This window comes from Callorhinus ursinus, unplaced genomic scaffold (assembly GCF_003265705.2).
Source record: "Callorhinus ursinus isolate GAN/ISIS: 27379988/994484 unplaced genomic scaffold, GSC_fseal_2.0 scaffold25, whole genome shotgun sequence".
Lineage (NCBI taxonomy): Eukaryota > Metazoa > Chordata > Mammalia > Carnivora > Otariidae > Callorhinus > Callorhinus ursinus.
The window spans coordinates 19793735-19813081 of record NW_027397087.1 but is presented as its reverse complement, the minus strand read 5'-3'; the positions used below and the strand labels follow the sequence as shown (position 1 = coordinate 19813081).

Below are 19347 nucleotides of genomic sequence, written 5' to 3'. Positions count from 1 at the left end.
CTGCTGATAGAACCTGAGAGAAATGGCAACAAATCTCTGCCTCACATTACTGGACAGAGGAAGTCACCTGTAGCTGGGGGGCCCATTGCTAAAACCTTATGCAGGATAAATAAAAAAATGCTCATTAAGATTCATTCATTTTAACAGACTGGCAAACATATTGAATCCTAAAATATTTCCAGATTAGTCTCATTTTTCAGAAAAAAAGAAATTCAAGTTTAGAAAGGTGACCTGAATTACAAAAATAAAATAAAAATAAATAATCTATCTTCAGCTTCACAGTAAGGAATGTCTTTTAAAAAGAAGAATCAGTGCATACTGGCCATGTGTGGGGCCAAGGTGTGGTTGAGTTGGGTAGAGCTAGCCGGAGGAGATGAAAGCAGGAGAGACAAGGAGGGGGTGAGAAAGAAGGAGCACGCAAATGAGTGTACGATGGTTAGGAATGGATTCACTTTCTTTTCAAGTTCAGGTTTGCAGTTATCATTCCAGAAAAAGAATTAGTCAGCTGCTCAAGTCAGCTGGATTTTTCTCCATTAGGGAGTCAATGCATAGATAAAACAAATATTACCTTGGTTTTTCATCAAACCACCAGGTGGAAGGATGTGCTGGATCTTTGCCAAGGCCAAAATATGTCACCCTCCCATACCTACCAGGGGCACACCGCAAAAAGGAGTATTATTCTTTACCGAAAACTGTTTAGTCACTGAGTGGGGTAGGGAAAATGAAAACTACAGATTTATAATTTAGTCTCTGTGTAAGGATGTAAATCACCATTCTTTGATAAATGGAGATAAAAATTTCAAAGATTAGTGAAGATTCTTGTTAGCATTTCTGAAGCCAGGGTCCCTGTCTAACCCACATAGAGTGAGAGTAATAGTAGACGGGATGATGGGGGCCTGGGCCCCCAGGCTTCTGGAGTATTAGAGGTAGCCTGGCAATATACATAAAGTCAGTCTCACCTAGATTCAAATGCCAATAGTATCCATTTCTAATATTGTGATCTCAAGTAAGCCATTTAATGTCTCTTTAAAATGAGAATAAATTCCATACTTCATATACTTATTGTGGGGATCAATTGAGGTAACACATATGAAAATTTCTAACATATTTTTATGCACATAATAAGCACTCAATGAATATTTTCCCCTCCTTTCCATTCCTGCAGTGATATATCCTGCCAGGAAATACTGAATGTAAGGCTGTCACGAGGGTCTTCTCTTTAAATCCAAGCAGCTGCAACAAGGCAGGGCAAACTAGGTAAATTCAACTTGCTAAGGCAGCTGATGTCCTTTGGCAGCTGTTGGAATCAATCCTGCTACAGACCCTTTCTGGCCACGATGCCTTCATGATAGTGAATGTGAAATGGTTAAAAAAAGGAATTTGTCCCTTAAACGGCAGAAGTGAGAGGTCGGAAAGCAGGTGGAAATGTTCAATAGTGTTACATCAAACATATCAGGGCATTCTATGATCTTGCCATTTGGAAGGTCTGTTTTCAGCTGAAGTTTCAATCGGGAAGTTACTGTTTCAGCCAAGAGTGACATTAAACCATTCCCATTCCCACATCCAGAACATAAAACAAGGCAGAATATGGAAAACAGCTCTAAGAGCAGAAAGCTGGGAAGTCCTACCATCAGACAAGCCTGCACAGAGAAGGCTCCTGAGTCAGTACACAGTTAAAGATGTTTTGCAGAGCAGATTAATGGGAGCCAGAGTCCCCCCAAGCAGGACCACTTTACAACAATTTGTTACTCAAAATCTGAGCTTTAAGCATTTCAGACTGGAACTGAGGGGTGTCATGAAAAGAGAATGGGATTTGGACACTCCTGGGTTTTAATCTCTGTCTGCACTTACTGCTGTTAAGATGATGGGGATGTGATTTGATTCCTGAGCTTTGATTCCTCAACTGCAAGGTGATCAAATACCCACCTTAAAGAGCCGTTGTGTGGAGGACATGAACTTGTTTTGTGACGTGCCAAGCACAATGCCTGGCAGAAAGCAGTACCTGAATAAGCTGTGTGATATGGGGCAGCAGCAGCAGGGGCAGTAAAGGCCAGCAGGTGGAGAAGGAGTCCTTCCCAAGGTCTGCAGGAACTAAAGCCTCTGGACAAGTAAGTCCAAGTCCCAACCACTGAGAGAATGCCAAGACTCCTCGTGGGGAAATCTTAGCCAATCAATACAGCCAGAGGGCAGGATTGAAGCTAAAATAGCAGTCAGGTCAAGATCAGGGGCCAGTTGGAACGGACTGGAGCAGAACAAATCAAGACTGAAGTCAAAAAGGATCCTGGGAAATTACTGAGAAAAATCGCTAAATGAAGAGTCAGTCTGTCTGGATCACTAGCTGATCAGATGATGTTGACAGGTCCCTTCATCTCCCTGTGCCTCAGTTTCCCATTTGAAAAATGACAGGATTATATAGCTGATTTGGACAATCCTTTCCAGTCTGAAGCACTCTGCGCATCTCTTGTGTTAACCACTGTAACAACAATGAGGATCCCAGCTGGTCTTGTGCACACCTAGATAGACTCGGCTATGCACAGGACCTGAAGCATTTCCCCCAGACCTCGGCATCGAGGCAACTTGGAAAACTGAAAACAGCAGAGAGAAGATGAGAAAAGCCTATCCTCAGACTTTCCCTAGGAATTTTTGCCCAGAATTATGAAAAAAGATAAATACCAATACCCTGAAATATTTTATATGCTTATTTCAAACACTATAATGCTCTGTGGAAGTCTGAGGTTTTCAAGGCAAAACAAAACCTATTTTGAAAGAAAAAAACTTTACTCTTCAGGTTTATGTACTTCTTAAAAGTAAAATGGAGCTGGAAATTTTTCCTCTGAGACTTCACCAACAGCCAAAAACAAATACAACTTCTTTGACAAATAACAGTTCTGTATTATGACTAAAAAAAAAAAGTTGTCATAAAAATCTAATCTTGGGGAAATATACTCTGCATGAAATAGCAATAACAGAACCAATATCTATCATTTCTGTCATTTATGCATTTAATTGCTTTACCAACAGCTCTATGAAAGGGCATATGATAGAGTCGAACTGGCAGTTGGCTCTCTCTTTTTGGTTTAAGAAAATTAAACTCTTGAATCTCATGGAAAAAAAAAAGACAGTTATCTTTTAAGAGTCTTGCTTGACTCCACCCCAAAAACTGAGAAATATGCTCTACTTGTCAGCCCTTGCAGACTATGACTGATACCATGGGGAAGTATTTCAAAGCAAACAGTGACAATATTTGATGTCAGAAGTGAAAAGAAACAAATTCCTCATTTTTGAGTCTCCCATAGTTACAGTCTGCAACCCAGATCCACCAGCATCTGCCTTGCTCTTTTCTAAGGCCGGCATTCACCTACGGTAAGATAATAAACTTGCATCATTTTAAGTTTAAAACAAGTCAATTGCTAGTTCTCCATTACATCTCTTCCTATAATACAGGTTTTCTAAGATACTATAGATATATAGCTCTTCACAGATTCTCTGGGTAATGAAAAAAGAGAACCAGAGCCCAGAGCTGTATACTAAAAAAAAAAAAAAAAAAGGTCATATCATCATCAGTAGAGAATAGAGAATAGGTTGTCCAAACTATTCAATGCTTAATAGCCTTTGTAAAGATCATACCAATACATAAATCAGGACCTTAGGAATGTTACACTCACCTCTCCACCAAAACTGTTTCTTGGACATACTGATTAGACAAAATTTTAGGAATAGAATGGCCCACCATCACCAAATCCACTTTCAACAAATATAAATTATGCCCCAATTAACTCTGTTATATTAGCAAATGGTGGAAAAGTGTAGAAATGTGAAAAAAAGTGTTGATGTGTCTTTTCTCAAAGGGCAATACAAATCATCAAGTCTTGTCAATATGAATAATTCTGATTCCCTGTCATGAGACATATAATAGGTCTGACATATAAAATTTATTGTACATAAACACATGAACACAGGCAGAAGTAATGACTCTGGGTCACAGGAATAATGAATTATAATATGATAACCTTAGGTATATACAAAACTATTATAAACAAAAGTACTATAGAAAAAAATAATTTCCAGACTTGCAAGTCTGAAATATAATACCATATTTTTACATAGAACTGCATAATAAAGATAAAATAGCTATGTGACAATGGAAGATTTTGTAGTTCATAAGTTAAAAACATATTCGATTATGTTAAATATTTTAGTATTTTATTATAATAGTAACAGCTGACATTCGCTGACCATAAAATAATAACTAGGCACCATATTCAGTACCTTAAAATGCATTATCCCAATTTATCTTCATATAACTCTTAGCGCTAAGTACTATTTATACCCTTTTCTAGAGGTTAACTTCCCACCATTATGCACATTCTGGGCATCTTCACACCAAAGGTGTCTTTTTTTTTTTTTTTTTCCTCACAGTGCTTGTGTTTTATTTAACATCATGTCCATGACCCAGGGCCAGCTTGGAATCCACAGTCAGGACAGTCACATGGCCCACAGCTCACCAGGATTCCCATTCTCCCAGTCCACCCTGTGCTGACATAAGCCGAGGGGCCCCCATAAAGTAGGTGTGGGACTCAGTTCACTTACAGGTTTTTAGAGCCCTTGTAAAATGGATTCCCAGAGCAGCCGCTTCTCTCAGAAAACCCCGACAGCAGTGGTGGGAGGGTCAGAGTGGGCGGGTCAGGGTGGGCTCTTTGGTTTTGGTCTAAGCTTGTTCCAAACTCTCTCCAGGGCCATTTTTCCCATGAAGAAGGTGATGGCAAAATTACACTTGTACCAGTCTCTCTTATAATACATGTGCTTCAGAAAATTTTTACGTAAAAATTCCTTGTAAAAGTCAGCCATTTCTTCTGCATCTAATGTTGCTTTTTGACCTGATCCGGCTCTCAGTTCCAGGCCTTTAGCTTTTAGCCCTGAGTGAATAAATTCTTCTTTTTCCTTACGAAATGTCAAATTCTGGTTTGCCCAGAACTGTTGGTTCCATTCTTGTGTTTCTTAATTGTCTTAGCTTTTGTTCCAACGGTGATTCGTTTTCGGGGACGTAAAAGTAAACGGGTCGAAGGTTTGAATGTTTATCTGGGAGTCCTATCCAATCATGGCAAGATTTTCTTGGAGTGCAGAATCCTGAGACCCGGCTGGACGACGCATCCCTGCGCTCCGCTCCGCGCCGCGCTCAGGGGTGAGCTGACAGCCGGGGCCAGCGAAGGCACGGCAGAGTGGAGGGAGAAAAGCCCTCCTCGAGGGCCGCAAGGCTACCATGGCCAGTGTCCCTCGGCTGCCGTAGCGCACGGCCCACACCGAAGGTGTCTTATCCCTACCTCCTATGATGTTTGTTTCTGGCCTTTCTTTCCCTTTGAAATTGACCTGTGCTAATTCTTCTATCAAGACTCGATGAGGTTGCTGAGTAGATATCAGAAAGATCATACGTGTTAAAGAGATCACAGAGGTTAGAGGCTTGATATACAGTCCTTCTCAATAATATTCATATCTTAACAGGGTCCTTTATGATTTTATGTAATGAATATAGGAATAATAATCTACTTACTGGAAGCTACTGAAAGATTTTTGAGAACATACGCCTTCTGAATACTCTTTAAACAAATGAATGTACTGATCAGAACTCCGAATACAAGTGACAAAATCAACTTTCAAACCTCACGATTTCCATGACCAGAAAAAGCTGACTACAGAAGTTCTAGTCAGGTGGTTAAAAGCTCCATTTGGCGGTTTGAGTCAGATGCCCACTGCCGTATAATTAAACTGGGAACAGAGAAGAGGACGAAGAAGTTGGCAGCCCCTCGATCCGCTACATTATTTCCCCTTCGTGCTAATCTGGCTTAAAGTGGCTGAAAGTGATGGATGACTGAGCAAAACTTCTTCATAATTTACAAAGATTTCATTTCAAATGTTTCAAATCAGAAATTATGATCCCAGTATAAGAGGAAATTTTTTAATTTTCAGATATTTAAAATGACCACTTTGACAATGGGGTAGGGATGGGACATATTGGCACAGACTTGGACACGATTTTCAATTCTAACATTCCCTACCCATACAAACTTGGGTAAGCAGCAATCTCTCCAACTGGCCTGACTACTTTGAGGCTCAAAAGAACGGAAGTACTTAATAAGTATCACTTCTCCCCCTTCACAGAGCAAAACAAACAAAACCAATTAGTTGTGAATTTGCACGCACATACACACAAACACATACACACACAACGTCTCCAACTGGCTAAGAGAAGTTAACGCAGCCCTTAAAGGATGGACTTATTCCTCCCTTTGCCTCAGACTCTGCGAAAGTGTGACTTAAGAGCTGTGATGTATCTGACAGGGCCAACATTACTTGGGGCTATAACAGAAGAAAGATTGCTTCTTTCATATTCCGCTTCCAATTCAGCCCCAGGTTTCTTTTCTCTCTTGATATGTTTCTTTATTACCTTCCAAATTCAGACTCTCACTCACAGGCTCCTTGTTTTATTCATGAACATTAAACCTAAGCCATTGTTATCCTAAAACACACTGGAGTAATCTCTAAGGGGAGTAAGAAGCATTGGTGTTGGGAGGGGACAGTGAGCAATTGCCTACATCTTATTTTGTCTATTGTCTGCTGCAATGTCATAAGCAGAAAATTCTCAACCCCGCCCCCCCCTTTTTTGTGATGATTTCAGTAAAGGAAGGATGACAAAGCAGCTTGCTTTTAAAGAGAGGAAGCAGCAACTGTGGTTAATTCCCGTTAGAAATCTCATTTCAGGAGTAGAGTGGGTTATCCTAATCATAGATCAGGATTTGGTCCCAGGAGAGCCCCCAGCTGACCTCATGGAAGCTCATGCTGTCACCAAAATGCTGACCTGCAGGTGTCCTCTAGGGCACTGCCCACAATTCTCTCTGGAAACCAAACATGCAGCTTCAACTTTATTAGGCTATTTCTTCAGTTCTTCAGAAAACAGTTGCAAAGGTGCTGCTGCAACACAAATTAACTTCTTTGAAATTTAATTGGTCAATAAAGTTCACTCTGAATGAATAATGATTTGCCATCTAGTTTCTTCAATCTTTATAATAGAGTTTTTCAGCCAGCTTTCTAATTCTCAGATCTGAGTAAAATCACTGTTCATCCAGAGCTCTCATTATGACATTTGCAAACTCTTTTTGTTCTTGGCTTTGCTCCTGGTTATTTCCTTGGGTGGCTGTACCAAAACTGAAAAAGACAAGAAAAAAAAAAAAAAAAAGAAGAAAGAAAGAAAGAAAGAAAAGAAAGTGTAGCAGGGAAAACACTGGAAAATCTCTCAAAGGAGGCTGAATTTTCATTCCAGCCTCACCTCTTTCTAGCAATTCAATATTGAAAGGTTACCTTCCCATCTGTAAAATGGGCACAGTACTTGTTTACATCACAGAGTTTTGTAGAGTAACTGGATGGTTTGAGAAAAAACACCAGTCATCTTTGATAAAATGTGTTGTCTAAAAGCAAATGTAGAAGAAAAATTACACATGCACACACAGCATAAGAAATTTAAAATTTTTGTCATACTTTATACATTAGGTTAGATGACCTGAATATATCTTTTTTATTTAAAAAAAATCAGGATTTACTTCAAAAAAGTCACAGGTATACTTAAAAGAGCTACAAGAACAAAGTTCCTGATTTACTCAGAGTCTATAAATTACCATTAACATCAATGCTATTTCCACACATTCTTTTAATAAAAAGTAATACAATTAAAAATGGGCAAAGGACATGGAACAGACATTTCTCCAAAGAAGAAATACAAATGGCTAATAGACACATGAAAAGATGCTCAACATCACTCATCATCAGGGAAATGCAAGTCAAAACAGCAATGAGGTAACATCTCACCCGTGTCAGAAAAACTACGATCAAAAACAGAAGAAACAACAAGTGTTGGCAAGGATGTGGGAAAAAAGGAACCCTTGTGCACTCTTGGTGGGAAGGTAAACTGGTGCAGCCACTGTGGAAAACAGTATGAAGTTTCCTCAAAACATTAAAAATAAAGCTACCCTATAACCCAGTAATTCTGTTACTGCGTATTTACCCAAAGAAAGTGAAAACTCTAATTCAAAAAGATATATGCACCCCTATACGTATTGCAGCATTATTTGCAATAGCCAAGACATGGAAGCAACTCAAGTGTCCATCCATAGATGAATGGATAAAGAAGATGTGGTATAGATTTATACAAAAGAATATTACTCAGCCATAAGAAAGAATGAAATCTTGCCATTTGCAACAACATGGATGGATCTGATGCTAAGTGCAATAACTCAGAGAAAGGCAAATACCATAGGATTTCACTCATATGTGGAATTTAAGGAAAAAAAACAAAGAAAAAAGAGACAAACAAAAAAACACATTCTTAAATATGAGAACAAACATGGTTACTAGACGGGAGGTGGGTGGGGGGATGGGTGAAATAGGTGAAGGGGATTAAGAGCACACTCCTCGTGATAAGCCCTGAGTAATGTACAGAATTATTGAATTACTACACTGTACACCTGAAACTAACACTGTGTGTTAATTATACTAGAATTAAAAAATAAATAAATTTTTTAAAAAATGAGAAAAATGAAACCTATTTAAAATCATGGAGGAATATTTTCTTTGCTATTTTTCTTTTCTTTTTTTACTTTTCAATATACTTTTATAAGGCAATCCAAATGTACAAGGCATGTCTTCTTTATAGAGTTTGGAGGTGACGCTTTTCAATGAGAACCATCTCCAGGTTTGATTTAATTGTTCAAAAGCAAAAATTACAAAAATACAAAATACCAAAGGGGGGGTGCGTGGTTGGCTCAGTCGTTAAGCGTCTGCCTTCAGCTCATCGGGCTCCCTGCTCAGCGGGAAGCCTGCTTCTCCCTCTCCCACTCCCCCTGCTTGTGTTCCCTCTCTCACTGTGTCTCTCTCTGTCAAATAAATAAATCTTTAAAAAAAAAAGCAAAAATTATTTTAAAATGAAAGTCAAAGAGCACATAATATTACAAATTTTCAAAAGAATATCACTGCTCCAGATATCAAATGGTTTGCATAAGTACATTAATTGCTCCATAGATTCATTATTTATTGGCTGATTCCGTGAATAAAATAGTAGTTTTTCAGCAATGCAACAGGGCACTTACATTTTTTACTTAACTGATTTCAGAACTACACTGGATGGAATGGATTGATGGCACAGGACACATTGGTAAGAGTAAGGTAAAAGGAGAATGGAAGCCTCTTCTAGCTCTGCTACAAACTACCTGTGGACCACTGAAACATTTGCATGATTCATCTAATCAAGTTGGATAATTATCTTAAAATGACTTTTCTAAGCTGGACTTTTGGCATGTTACTATATGATCCCAGAGGGATCTTACCTTGACAACTTCCTAAATTACCCAGGGAAACCACTTTCAGAATCTCTAGGATCCAGTAAGTTATCCACCAGGTTAACTCAGCCACTGATTTAAATTGTAGCATAGAAGAGTTTAACAGATGCAAGTTTTTTTGGTTTTTTGTTTTTTTTGCATGAGAGAGAGAATGAGAGCTCACACGCAAGAGCGGAGAAGGAGTGGAAGGGGCAGAGGAAGACGGTGAAGCCAACTCCCCGCTGAGCAGGGAGCCCAATGTGGGACTCGATCCCAGGACCCTGGGAACATGACCTGAGCTGAAGGCAGACACAACCAACTGAGCCACCCAGGCGCAATCACCTGCCCCACCCCCGCCCAGTCATGGAGTTAAGAAACATCCACCATGGAATTTGTTGGACCTTAGAGCAAGATAAAATACAAATATGAAATAAATTGCCTCAGTGATTCCTAAAGAATATGGCAAAGTTGGACTTACAGAAACACCATTATTTACTCTTTTGCTTTAAGCACCAAGAATCCCACTTATCTAGCTGCCTATCTTATTTGACATCAAAAAGCAAAACAGTTGGCAGTGTTTGTCTCTGGGAACAGGAATCATAGAAAGCCTATTCTATCCCATTCACGCCTGTGGTTTTGTTTTTACAATCAGCATATTGTTTCTATAATCACAAAAACGTCTACAGATACAATAAAAATACTTCTAGGATGAAACAGAGGGGAACAGGAAGTTATAACTTGTTGCCCATTATTTTGTGAAAAACATAAACTTGGAGATACTTGTCCAAAGTAGTGTTATAAAAATTGGAACAAAAACTTCTGGCCCCAACAGCAATTCCTGCCCTTCTTATTTGGTTTCCAAGACCAGGTGCTGGGTGAGCACTATGAAACTTGAGGCTTTTTATGGAAGAAACCAATCCATGTCTATTGCATTTTCTTAATAACGTCACATTCTAGTTTTATGGTGTGGTAGATAATATGGGACAACTGTACTGTGAGTCCTTCCAGTTTTCCAACAGAGATCAACATACCACTGAGTTAGTACTTTGAGCTTTTACTCTTAATTACAATACTGAAATAGGAAGGTTTGATTTTGAGAAGGACTCAAGTGAGAAGGTGCCTGCCTAAGACTCAACAGAAGTTTCTGGACTTGAGGTTATAGGTTTTAACTTTCCACTGAATTAGGGAAAGACTCCAGTGTATTAATGAGTGAGTTTAGCACCACATTATGTCAAAATGTCTCTGCGTATGACACTTCAAAATGCAACATGAGCCAAAACAATCATGAATAATTCAGATCACATCATGTATGTCAGACTCAAAAAAGAAAGATATTTTATCTTGAACAGGAAAGATTATTTAGTATAAAAGGTCATTATGTGGGACTGGAACCAACAAAAACATTTTAGAACACACACTCTGTGCTCAGGTATTTGAGAGAACTTCTTTAATAATTTAAATTGATACAACATATCAATTAATGTCCCTCCCTCATTACTGTTGTTGTCTCCAGAGAAGTAATACTGAAATCTCCAAACAACTGTCCATGGACTGCCTGTCCTGGGTCAGCATGGTGTGACACACAAAAATACAAGCTACAACCCCAGATCTCCAGTGCTTGAGTAAAGAATGCTGCAACAGAAAACACTAGGGAACACAGGACAGGGCCAAACTGGGACACAGACCACAAGAACTGTTGGAGAGGTAGAACTCCTTGTGCCACAGGTTGCAAGGGAACACAGTGAATGTTGATTTTTTTGAACCCCATTTCTTTCTGCTCAATCATACATACCACTGCCAGATCTACCATTTCAAATGCAGCTTCAATCACATTACTCTCTCTTCCCAAAACTCTATAGTCTCTCCCAATGACTTGTTTGAAAATCTCTACCCTGACATAACATTGGCCCTCCGGCCATCTTACCAGCAACCTCCTGCCACCTTCTCACTCAAAAGCCTTCAGGGGCTAGGCAGGCCTGTTAGAAAACCACAGAGAATAAGAGTAGGCATGACCCACCTAAAGACATTCAGATTATAATTGGAAAAGAAATATTGTACTGTCCAAACAAAGTAAGTCTGTAGTCCATAGTCAACCTGCTGGGTCTCCACAGAGCAAGGGAGGCCAAAGTGAGACTTTTCCCTAAGCACCATTTCTTTCCCTTTGCTTTTCCTTGGCCTTCAATGCTCATAAACCCATCTTCACCTTTAAGGCTGATCTTTAATCTGCTTCCTCTACGAAGCCTCCCAAATCCTCTCAAACCAGATATAATCTGTCCTTTCAAGTTTCATAGCTTTGGCATTTATATTACTTGTTCTTTTAAAAATAATAACGTGTGCATTTAAATTATGTTCCTTACAAAGCAGAAAGTTCTTTAAGATTAGAGAATTTCTTACTCATCTCCAGGTACATGATGTTAACCTTGTTAGGTGCTCAACACATTTTCAACAAACTGAATTGAAAATGCAACCTGAGAGAATATTTTCTAATATTCAGTATTTTGTACTGCTCACAGTATTTAAAATCTATATGAGGGAGAAAGTCATGTGCACATGAGATGATTTTTAAAATTAGTCACATCAGAATTAAAGAAACACCAAGACAGTCTATGTGGAAGTACCAAATAAGTGGTACCAGCAGAACGTGGTATAAGTTTCAGAGGAACATGAGAACACTGAGGGCTGGGCTGGACAGAAAAGGCTTTGCGAGGGGGGGTGCAGTGGGATTTGAGCTAGGTATTGAAGGCTATACAAGGTTTGGGTATATAGGATAGTAAAGGAAGTATTTCAGAAGAGAAAGTTCTGATGTGTGACCTTGACAAAGTCATCTCTCCTCTCTAGGTGAAGGTTCTTATCTGCATGATGGAAATATCTAATTGGATAATCTCTAAAGTCTAATTTCAACAATATGGATAAAGGCATAGTACATGGTATATTTGGAGACAATATGTCACAGAGGTTAAGAGTGTGGGCACAGAAATCAGACAGACCTGGGCTTGTCCTGGTACTGCCACTTCTTGCATGTATGACCTTAGAAAAGTTGTATAACTTATTTAGACCTCAAGTGCTTCATCTATAAAATGAGAACAATACTAATAATGCATTCTTCCTTAGGCTGTCAGAGGATTAAGTGAGATAACATAGCAAAGTATTTTGTACAATGCCTAGCCTTTTAAATGCACAGTAAAATCTAGCTACTATTTTAATTGTAAGAAATACACCTATTTAGGAATCTATAAGAACAGTCAGTCACACTTTTCCTCGTTTCCCAGAACTTAAAGCTAAGGACCAACAGTTGACAACAAGCACATTCTGAAAACCCCTGAAAGGTCAGACACCCCTTTAAGGCTTTTTAGTGGCAACTAAGCTACCTTATCTACCCTAAAACTATCACCCCATGACAACTCTCCTATCCAATCTACACAAGCAGAGGAATGTACAATATTGGGGGTAAGGGGAGTGGAGGAAATGTCAAAAATGTAAGTCATCTGCCAGGGCAAGAGTTTCATATTATCATCCCCTCTCCTTTTCATGAAAGGGGGAGGGGGAGCTCCGTCCTTCCCCAAAGCCAAGTGAGGTGGCCTCCAAGAGATTTACTTAGCACATAAGGGTAACTGATCTTTTATCTTGTTATTAGAAGTATATTGGTACATACTACTAAACGATTTGCCTTCTGAACCTCTTTGAACTGGGAAAAGGACAAAGTGGGTGTGGGGATAAGAAAGGGATGTGGTTGTAGAGCAGCTCAGAAGCCCACAATTTGGTAAGGAAAACACAAAAAGCTCTGATCACAAGTTGACAGGAGAGAAACGGGGACAAGCCCAGAAAGAAGACTACAATGACCACAAAGATAAAAGGGACTTCCCCGTGTCTTTCTTCCTCCTCCTTAACACACCAAAGGATCTAGAACCAGGCAAGGAAGAGAAAGAGGAGGGCAACAGCAAGCCTACCATCCTGAAGCTCTCTGGGACACAGATGAAGCCTATTAAATGGAAGGGAGGAGATAAAACTAGAATTTAAAAATTGTACTAGAGGAGGCTTTTAAAGAACTAGACTGACCAAAAAGCCATGGAACCTGATGAACTTGTCATTTAAAGAGCTTTAGCTTGCTGAAGAAAGTGACTAGAGAAAATAATATGATTTCTCCTCCACAAGGTGTGTGTGCCCCCAACAAGGTCAGTTATAGGTACAATCAGCCTAGAGGAACAATGAGATGTTATATTGCAAATGTAAACTGAGGCCAGATTGTGAGAATCTTGAATTACTAGCACTTGAAATTTATCCTGAAGATAAACTGGTCATAGAGAACATTCAAGATTTGGGACCAGTCAGTACACACCTTCATGAGGATTAATTGAGCTGTAGTGCATATGGTAGATTAAAGATGCAGAGCCTAGAGACATGGAGCCTGGAGAAAAAGCTGTTAAAATAATTCTGATGACTCACAGTCACTGGGACTTACACCTGTGTGATGATTACCGAAATGGAAATATAAGGGATTGACAGCAATGGTATTTGACAGGCAGAATTTAAAGATGTTGGCAATCATCTCTAGGGAGTAACAATAAAGCATAACTAACTTGATTTGAAGTTCTTGAACTTAGATCATGATTACCATTGTCCATTACTACCACCCCCCCATCTTGTATTGGAAGGAAGGAAGGAAGGAAGGAAGGAAGGAAGGAAGGAAGGAAGGAAGAAGGAAGGAAGGAAGGAAGGAAGAAGGAAGGAAGGAAGGAAGGAAGGAAGGAAGGAAGGAAGGAAAGAAAGAAAGAAAGAAAGAAAGAAAGAAAGAAAGAAAGAAAGAAAAGAAAAGAAAGAGAGAAAACTGAATGGTAGTCATTTTAAGAGAAAATATGAAGAGATCAATGTGGTCTAGAGTTATTTCTCCTTTCCAACTAATAAAATCTTCACGCCCTACCCCACAACTTCCTCCCAAAGATCCAAAGATGCTGTTATCATCACCACTAGTTCTCCCTGCTCTGAGAATGAAGCTGGTGTAGTATGGTGGAACGTACCGAATATTGATGCAGAAATATAGAAGACACATGCCTCTCTAGGACATCTGACTGTGAGTCCAGAAACATGAACAGTGAGCCAGATTTCCTGAAGCTTAGATCAGAGGTCATTGTAACACATCATAATAGTTGCTCTGTGGGTTCTCTTGAAGATTTTTGGCTTAATCCACTTCACACACCCACTGTGTGGACATTTCCAACACCTCCAGCTCCAGAAACCAGTAGCAGAGGAATATTTCCCTTCATATATTTCTTGGGGGGTAACGGGATGCATAATTACAAGTTGAAGAGTTAAAGCATAAGTACTCACCTTCATAATAATCACTCTCCTAATAGGTTGATGTTGGGATAGGCCATTTTAAGTGCTGGGTTTAATCAAGATGCTAGGTGAAGAGGGAACCACACAAAATCAATGTTTTCAATTTCCAGAATTCATAATTTCAAACCTAAACCAAGGCCACAGGCTCAGACCTAGGGAGACTCATGGACATCTGCTGCCACCTCCCAATTTCATCCATTTATTCAGTCATTCAGAATATATTTATTAAAGGCCCACTTTGTGTGAGGTCCTGTGATCTCAACTGGATATAGCAATAAACAAAATCGATTTGCCGTCAAGGAGATCATAGACCTGTCAGGAATATATCAAAGACATAAAGCTCTGGGCGCCTGCATGGCTCAGTTGGTTAAGCGACTGCCTTCGGCTCAGGTCATGATCCTGGAGTCCTGGGATCAAGTCCCGCATCGGGCTCCCTGCTCAGCAGGGAGTCTGCTTCTCCCTCTGACCTTCCCCCCTCTCATGCTCTCTCTCTCTCTCATTCTCTCTCTCAAATAAATAAAATCTTTAAAAAAAAAAGACATAAAGCAGAATGTTACATCTGATACAAAGGACCAGAGGTTGTTATGGAAGTGATTAGCGATTAGTTATGGAAGACTTAGAGAATGTTTTCCAAAATTCAAACATAAGCTGAACCTGAGGGAGAAGAAAGAGTCAGTCAGGGGAAATCAAGAATTAATATTCCAGGCACATGCAAAAACTCCAAGGCAAGAATAAACATGGCTGAACATGGCATGAGCATGTTAAGTAAATTAGTATTAGTAGGGACTAGAGAAAGGAAGGGGTGGGGGTTGGCAGAGGAAGTGGGGCAAAAATAAGGAGGTCAGAAAGACATTCCAGGAATATTACTCAGCCACCAAAAAGAATGAAATCTTGCCACTTGTAATGATGTGGCTGGAGCTAGAATGTATTATGCTAAGTGAAAGAAGTCAATCAGAGAAAAACAGATAACATATGATTTCACTCATATGTGGAATTTAAGAAACAAAACAGATGAACGTATTGGAAGTGGGGGGAGGCGGATGGAGAGAGGCAAACAAACCACAAGAGAATCAACAATAGAGAACAAGCTGAGGGTTGATGGAGGGAGGTGGGTGGGGGATGGGTTAAATGTGTGATGGGTATTAAGGAGGACACTTGTTTTGATGAGCACTGGATTGTTATATGCAAGTGATGAATCACTGAATTCTACTCCTGACACCAATATTGTGCTGTATGTTAACTAAAATTTAAATAAAAATTTAAAAAAGACATAGTAATAAAAAAGAAAAAAAGAAAAAAAAAAAAAGACATTCCAGGAGCCATAACATAAATGAAGGCCTTTGTAAAAGGATTTGACAAAGAATTCCAGCAATCAAATCTATCTTGGGGGCAGATAACTTTGGAGGTTTAAATGAGAACAAATTAAGGAGAAAATGACTGGCAACTGGGAAACCACCTGGGAAGAACAGGAATGGCTTGTGGTAGTAGAGCTGGGAAGAAAGGAATAGACTTCAACACTAGTGTCAAGAGTGACTAGCGGGACTTGGTCTTAATTAGATGTGAGAAATGAGGGAAGGGATGGAGTCATCCTTGAGTAGATGTATGGCATGGTGGTTCAGAGCAGAGGCTTTAGTTTTCCCACCTATTAGCTGTATGACTTTGGCCAAACCTCTTAAGTCCCTATCCCTTGAGGTACTCATTTGTAAAATGGCAATAATGATAAGACCTGCCTTACAGAGTGGTTATGAGGATTAAATATGACAATGCACACAATGTGCTCCACTATCACCTGGCACATATTAGATGCTTGTATTAGTTAGGATATAGGCTCACATGCTATAAGAGAAGCCCCAAACCACAGTGGCTTAAATAAGATAGAGTGCATTCTCTTAGATCCAGGTATAAGCAGTCCTAGGAAAGCAAGCTGGATGGTCAAGGTTCTTGTTGCTCTGCCATCAGTGAGATGATGTGCTTATGCACGTGGCCCATGACCTTTCCATTCCAGCTAGTCGGAAAAAAAGAAGAAAGAAGGGTGAAAAGGAACAGCATGTACAGTACAGCGAAAATGCAAGAGTTGTGTCATGATAGAAAAGGGAGAATGCACATCAGGGGACAGTTAGCAGCCAACAATATTCAATGTATGTCAATGTTGTAAAGATAGAAAATAGCTGCTTGAATGAGGAGGAAAGTAGGAAAAAATAATTTCTAGTGGGTGAGACTTGGTGAACTTAAGACATAAAATATCTCCAATGTTTTACTGAAAGAGAAGGATTTGGATAAAACTGTATTACGTAAGGATAACGAGGAACCCAAAAGATTTGATCTCCGTGTAACAAGGATACTGAGGGAATTAGTTAACATATTTGGAACAAAGCTACAGGAACCCCCAAATATGCTTAATGAACTGTTTTCAGGGGGGAGGGGAAATATATCCTAATATTGAGATAAAAATGAGTAAGCTTACAACAGTCTTTTTGGATTCGACTTTTTATAAAGCAATGCATGACATGGAAGAAAATATTAATGATTTTCTTCTACTCATGAAATATCCTCACAAGAAAACAAAATCATGCATGTTTATACCAGTGTATGAACAATTGCTTTTTGGTAGCTCATGACATATGTGGTAACTCACCTGAGACTCACAACCTAGAAAGAAGTGGATCTGGCCACTTCATGATTGCAAAGGCTTGCTGCCCCCGTGTGGTGGTTCTCTGTGACTGCAGAAACCGTTGGTCATCCACTGCCCTAAATATTTATACTTTTCAAACCCCAAACTCTGAGCCAAGATCTCTGTCTCTGATCCATTTTGTTGGGCTATCAGTTAGCTTTCTCTCCTTATTATTATTCTTGTTGTTAAATCTGGGTCTCAGTAAAGTCTCTATAGAAAACATCACTTTTTCTACATCCCTGAGTAATGGAATTGAGTCTATAACTTAGAATTTATCTTATTTTCATCCCTCCGGACTATATGGGTCATTTTTAGCTCTTTATGGTTTGGCCAAAAGAAAAAATCAACAATCCTAACTGCCTGTGGTTTTAATAACAAAGGGTATATGACTTTTTGTGGACAGAGCACTTTCCCAAGCAAGAATAACTTATACATTAGGCAGAGGGAAGGACCCTGCTGGGGCAGGCTGCACAAGCTATAAGGTCTCCCTGAGCATCCTTCTTCTGACCCCTGCAGCACAATTAACAAAACAAGCCCAGCATTCAGCCTCCAGATCCAGGAAAGATAACTCAGAGTCTTAGATGAATCACTACACCTCCTCTCTTCATTTATTTTTTTTTAAGATTTTATTTATTTATTTTGACAGAGAGAAAGAGTGAGCACTTGTAGGGGGAGTGGAAGGCAGAGGGAGAAGCCGACTCACCGCAGAGCAGGGAGCCCTAGGTGGGGCTCAATCCCAGGACCCTGGGGTCATGAGCGGGAGGCAGCCACTAACTGACTGAGCCACTCAGGCATCCCAACCTCTTTTCATTTAAATTAGTCCTTTTGTTATTAAGAACTGTAGACCAGCAGTCCAGATGGCCTCTGGCTGCATTTTTTTGTTGATCAGGGCAATCATGTAATACAATTTTTTTCTCAATTGCTGTGAGGTGAGAATGCATTAAAATATCCTCCACCCTTCCCTGCCTGCTGCAAATCCAGTCAGGTGATCAATGGAGATTTCTGGGGATTAGAGAGCAGCAAGTTGGCCATTTTCTATTCATAGATAGATTAATGTGATAAAGGTTTGTAATATAACCTTGAACAAGGAAGAAAAGACTGCACCTTAGCAAAATAATGTAAGGGTTATTATTTTACAGGAAATAGGATTCAAGTCATGTTAATGGGCAGGAAGGAAATCAATCCTTACAATAGCAAGGTGTATTTATTCTTAGACAATTTAGAAAAAAACCACCACCATCCACAGGACCAAAGCTCTCCCTCTACTACATCCCACACCTCCCTCAAATACTCAGATCTCTCCTGTCTGCAGTTATTTTCAGAAGAGAAAAGTCATTGACTTTCAGTGGATGCCTTGAGGTTTTGGAATTAGTGAAGAATAGTTGTAAAGTGATTTTCGTTAATCCACAGAGAAGTGGGGGCATTAAGGAAGGCACATAAGGGCTTATGTAATGAGGGCAGTTGTATCAAAATCAAGCATTGTTTTATCTGATAAGTAAAAATCATATTTTATTGTAGTTTTAGTTTTCATTCCTATTATTACTACAGATGAGCATGTCTTCTCATGTTTATTGTTCATTGGTATGTCCTTCTGTAACTGCCCCTTTGTTCGTATCCTTTGATCTCCAGCCTGATGTTAAATAATAGTAATGAGTGGGCATCTTTGTCTTTTTCCTAAGGTTATAGAAATTCCTCTGTTTCTCAATGAGTATGATTTCTGCTGTTTAAATACTGATTAAAAAAAAAAAACTTAAAATTAAGCATATTTTCTTTGATTTATTAGTTACTAAAGAAGTTGCTCAGAAATGGATGTTAAACTTCATCAAATGGCCTTTCTAGCATCAATCATATACTCTTGGGCACCTGGGTGGCTCAGTCGGTTAAGCATCTGCCTTCAGCTCAGGTCATGATCTCAGGGTCCTGGGATCGAGTCCCGCACCGGGCTCCCTGCTAAGCAGGGAGTCTGCTTCTCCCTCTAAC

The 19347-nt window shown here is 39.5% G+C and overlaps 1 pseudogene; it reads right to left on the bottom strand.

The window, feature by feature from the left end:
• Positions 1–4210: 4210 nt before the first annotated feature.
• Positions 4211–6431, bottom strand: LOC141370055 (cytochrome c oxidase assembly factor 8 pseudogene; annotated as a pseudogene).
• Positions 6432–19347: the final 12916 nt, after the last annotated feature.